The following is a 5,108-nucleotide window of genomic DNA, read 5'->3' on the forward strand; positions in this document are numbered from 1 at the left end:
TCAAATACGTTAAAAAAGAAAACCCCAAAACACAGAAGCAAGGAAGGGGATAAAATATACTGACTTATTAACAGTGGTTGTCTTGGGGTATTGGAATCACTGGCAATTTTTCCTTTTCCTTCTTCTTCCCTTTTCCCTCTAATGGTCTATACTGATAATATATTGTCTTTATAATAAAATTTTTATTTGAAAATAATTGGCTACAGAAATCAAGACGTGCAGTCTTGGCATGAGAATAGACCCATTGGTAGAAGAGATTAGAAAGGCCAGAAATAAATTGTTCCATTTATGGTCAATTGATTTTCAATAGGGCATTAAGAAAATTCAAGGGGGAATAATGGTCTATTCAATAAATGGTACTGGGACAACTGGATATCCACATGCAAAAGAGTGAAGCTGGACCCCTTCCTCACATCATGCATAAAAATTAACCAAGCTCGATCATGGACCTAATTGTACAAGCTAAAGCTATAAAATTCTTGCAAGAAAACACAGAAGTAAATCTTCATGACCTTACGTTAGGCGAAACCTTCTTAAATAAGACACCAAAAGCACAGACAACAAAAGAAAAAGGGACAGATTAGACTTCATCAAAATTAAATATTTTTTGTACTTCAAAGAACATGACCTAGAAAGTGAAAAGACAACCCACATAATGTGGGGAAATATTTGCAAATCATATATCTGATAAGGGAATTGTACCCAAAATATACAAAGAACTCTTACAACTCAACAAAAAGATTAATAATTCAGATGAAAAATGGACAAAGATTCGTGTAAACATTTCTCCAAAGAAGATATACAGATGTCTAATAAGAACTTCTTTATTCATTTCTTATTGCTACCATAATTAAAATACCACAAACTTAGTGGGTTAAAACAATACCAATTTATCAGAGCACCTGGCTGACTCAGTCAGTGGAGCGTGTGACTGTTGATCATGAAGTTGTGAGTTCAAGCCCCACGTTGGGTACAGAGATTACTTAAAAATAAAATCTTTAAAAAACAAAACAATGTATTGTCTTACAGTTCTGGAGCTCAGAAGTCTCATATGGGGAGAAATAGAGACTAACTGTTCCTGGGTACAGGATATCTTTTGGGGATGATGAAAATATTTTAAAATGGATTTTGGTGATGGTTGCACAACTCTGAATATACTAAAAAACATTGATTTGTGCATATACTTTAAATATATGGGTTGTATATATGTAAATTATATCTCAATAAGCTGTGAAAAAATAATAAATGAATCCTAGTAGGATCCCAAATCAGTTTAACAATAAATCCAATGCAAACTGGCTTAAAGAGTTAAGGAAATTTATTCGCTCATTTACCTGAAAAGTACAAAGGAAGTAAGGACTTCAAGTGCAGTGTAGTCTGGAGCACCCCTCCCCAGGAGCTAGAGCCCCAAATGTGCATGCCGGTATCCAAGGTGGGGAAGGTGGGATGGATGTTGTAGAAATATCACCCACTAAGGGCAGAGAGAAGAAAACAGAAGAAGGTCAAGTTCAAAGATACATCTTAGTGGGGTGCCTGGGTGACTCAGTCGGTTAGGAATCATGATCTCACAGTTCATGAGTTCAAGTCCAGCTTCTGTGCTGACAACCTTGGAGCCTGGAGCCTGGAGCTTGCTTCTGATTCTGTGTCTCCCTCTCTCTCTCTCTCTCTCTCTCTCTCTCTGCCCCTCCCGCATTCATGCTTTCTCTCTCTCTCTCTCTCAAAAACAAACAAAAAAATTTTTTTAAAGTTGTATCTTAGAGGCTGTGCGCATCAGGCTGAAGCCAGTGAGGGAGTTGTGTGCTAGACTGAGGCTTGAGAAAAACAGCTAAGGACAGTGATAAATGTTCTAAAATAAGATTGTTGTGATGGCTTCACAGCCCTGTAAATATAATTAAAAAACACTAAATTATACACCTTAAATGGTAAGTGAATCGTATTTCAATAAGGTTGGTTTTTTTTTTAATGTTTAGAGCAAGAAGATAATTATTAATTTAGCACTTGGGCATAGGATGCTAGATTTACAAGTGACCGAGAGAAAAGGGTGCCTCTCCTATCTAGGGTTCCCTCAAGGAGAATGGAGTTCAGTGTGAAGTCCAAGATGTGGGAAAGATCATAAGCGAGCCTCTGTGTATTTTAAAGGAGTCCAAGACTCCAGAGCCCACATAAGTTACGTCTTAGGGCCCTGAAAGAACTTGTAGGTGTAGTCATTATTTATCCTATAATCTGTGAGAATTATGGAGAATTGGAGAAGAGAATGTTTTTTTAAATTTTTTTAACGTTTATTCATTTTTTGATAGAGAGAGACAGAGCGTGAGTGGGGAGGGGCAGAGAGAGAGGGAGACGCAGAATCTGAAGCAGGCTCCAGGCTCTGAGCTGTCAGCACAGAGCCCGACACGGGGCTCGAACTCACAGACCGTGAGATCATGACCTGAGCCCAAGTCGGACACCCAACCGACTGAGCCACCCAGGTGCCCCAAAGAGAAGTTTTGAAGATAGGCACACATACAGAGTTATCATAAGTGACATGGGGAGGGTGAGAATGGAAGTCCTCCCAGAACCTTTAATAAAATGAAACCTGTTTCAAAGAATGCAAGCTCTGTATGGCAGGGACTTCATCTGCTTGTGCATAACTGTATCTTTAGCTCCTAGAACATTGCCTAACCCATTATAGGCACCCAAATATTTGCTTAAGGTTGAGTGTTGACTTCTTCAGGATAGGCAGTGGGGGAGAACCTGGGTACACAGTGAAAAGCATGGAAGCTAGGCTATACACAAAATGAATCTTGGACAAAAGAAACCTTAGTGAGAGTTTTGTTGTTGTTATAAAATGGTTTTGGATTTGGCCAAATGCTTTTTCTGTATCTATCAAAATAATCATATGGCTTTTCTCCTTTATTCTGTTAATATGATAAATTACATTAACTGATTTTCCAATGTTAAACCATCTTGCATTCCTAGGATAAACCCACTTGGGAAGGCCATGTTATCCTTTTTATGTACTGCTGAATTCAGTTTGCTAGTATTTTGTTAACAATGAAGCCATCTGGGCCTAAGGGAAGATTTTTCATTACCAATCCAATTTATTTCATTGATATAGGACTCTTTAGGTATTTCATTTCTTCTTGAGTCAGTTGTGATCATTAGTGTCCTTCAAGGAATGTATCCATTTCATCAAGGTTTTAAATTTTCATTGGTGTAAAATTTTTCATAATGTTCCATTGTTGTCTTTTTAATATCTGTAGGGTCTGTAGTGAAATCCTCCCTTGTATTTGCACCAAAAACTAAATCTTGGGGCGCCTGGGTGGCGCAGTCGGTTAAGCGTCCGACTTCAGCCAGGTCACGGTCTCGCGGTCCGCGAGTTCGAGCCCCGCGTCGGGCTCTGGGCTGATGGCTCAGGGCCTGGAGCCTGTTTCCGATTCTGTGTCTCCCTCTCTCTCTGCCCCTCCCCCGTTCATGCTCTGTCTCTCTCTGTCCCAAAAATAAATAAACGTTGAAAAAAAAAATTTAAAAAAACCAAAAACTAAATCTTGACCCAAGGTAAACAATAAACTATAGTAATATGGAAAAAACAAACAGACAAACCCTAAATCTTGGGACCAGAGTCAGATGTGAAAGTCTAGGCAAATTGCAGTTGGTTACTATGTCTCTTACATCTCCTATGCTTATTTTCCTTCCATTGCCAACCTTGGAGGATCCACTTTAGATTTAATGAAAGCTGCTAGGAAGAAAGGTAGCCTCCAGAAATAGCAAGTAGCAAGCTCGTTGTTGATCTTGGGCGAGATTCTTAGGTAGGTTTGTGAGGGATACAAAAAAAAAATGGTGATCACTGAGAGTCATATATTCACTAAGAAGAATTTGGCTGTAATTCCTAATGGCTATCTATCTACCTCCCTTGACAGCTGGGATTGTTTAAACTAGTATTTACTGTGGCCCTATTTTGGACCATGTGTACCAGGTGCAGACAAAAGAGAGGGTGAGAAAAACTCCCTGCCTTTACCATATAGTGAGGGTGATAGTCACTAAACCAGTAAGTGCATGAATATAACTGCAAACTGTGGGAAGCGCTATGAAGGAATTGTGCCAGATTTTTAACTTGGATTGGGTGGTGGAAGGGGGGAGGAGGCCGTCCAAGGAGGCCTCCAAGAGGAACCCCCGTTGAAAGATGAGTCAGAGTTAGCCTAGGAAATAATGACAGGAAGAGTATTCGAGGTGAGCAGCATGGGCTTGAGTTAGGAAAGTGTTTGCTGAGTTTGAGGAACTGAGAGCAGGCAAGTGTTGCTGGAACGTAGTGGGAAAGTGAGATGCACTGGAGCCAGGGAGGTGGGAGGGTCAAAAACTATGAAAGCTTTAAAGGGCGATTACAGGGTTGCCTTCTATCCTAAGGGCACTAGAAAGCCATTGGTAGAGTTTGGGCAGGAATGTAGCATGATCCAGTTTTGTTTTACTCATTACGGAAAAATGTAAACACATATGACAACAGATACAATAGTATTAGGACCTACTACGGGCCCATGACCAGCTTCAAAAATTATCTTAGATACTTACCTGGCAGGGGAGATACCATGATCATCACGGAGGTGGTTTTCCCAGGGCAAGGCTTATCCATTGCACGCCGGGTGTGCTGACCTCTGCGATTTCCCCAAATGTGGGAAACTCTACCGCATAATTTGTGGTACTGGGGGACTGCGTTCACACTTTCCCCTAGGGGGGAAAAAAATTACCTTAGAGCCGATCCTCAGGATTCCGGAATAAGAAGTAGAAATTCCTGGGGTCCCTGGATGTCTCAGTCAGTTAAGCATCCAACTCTTGGTTTGGGGTTAGGTCATGATCTCGCGATTTCCAGTGTTCGAGCCCCGTATTGGGCTCTGTGCTGACAATGCTGCACAGCCTGCTTGGGATTCTCTCTCTCAGTCTCTCTCTCTCTCTCTGCCCCTCCCCCACTCGTGCTGTCTCTGTGTCTCTCAAATTAAATAAGTAAACATTAAAAAATAAAAAAAAAAAAAGGAATAGAAATTCCTAGAAATTCTTGATATTATAAGCAATTCTGTGTTTTGTCTTAACGTTTATTCATTTTTGAGAGACAGAGCGTGAGTGGGGGAGGGGCAGAG

The 5,108-nt window shown here is 40.5% G+C and overlaps 1 non-coding gene across 1 annotated transcript; it reads left to right on the forward strand.

Annotated features, from left to right (window-relative positions):
• Window positions 1-4,537: 4,537 nt before the first annotated feature.
• LOC122484609 lies at window positions 4,538-4,704 on the forward strand. Its single transcript, XR_006297665.1, has one exon. It is a non-coding gene; the product is annotated as a U1 spliceosomal RNA (small nuclear RNA).
• The last annotated feature ends 404 nt before the right edge of the window (window positions 4,705-5,108 follow it).

This window comes from Prionailurus bengalensis, chromosome D1 (genome assembly GCF_016509475.1).
Source record: "Prionailurus bengalensis isolate Pbe53 chromosome D1, Fcat_Pben_1.1_paternal_pri, whole genome shotgun sequence".
Classification (NCBI taxonomy): domain Eukaryota; kingdom Metazoa; phylum Chordata; class Mammalia; order Carnivora; family Felidae; genus Prionailurus; species Prionailurus bengalensis.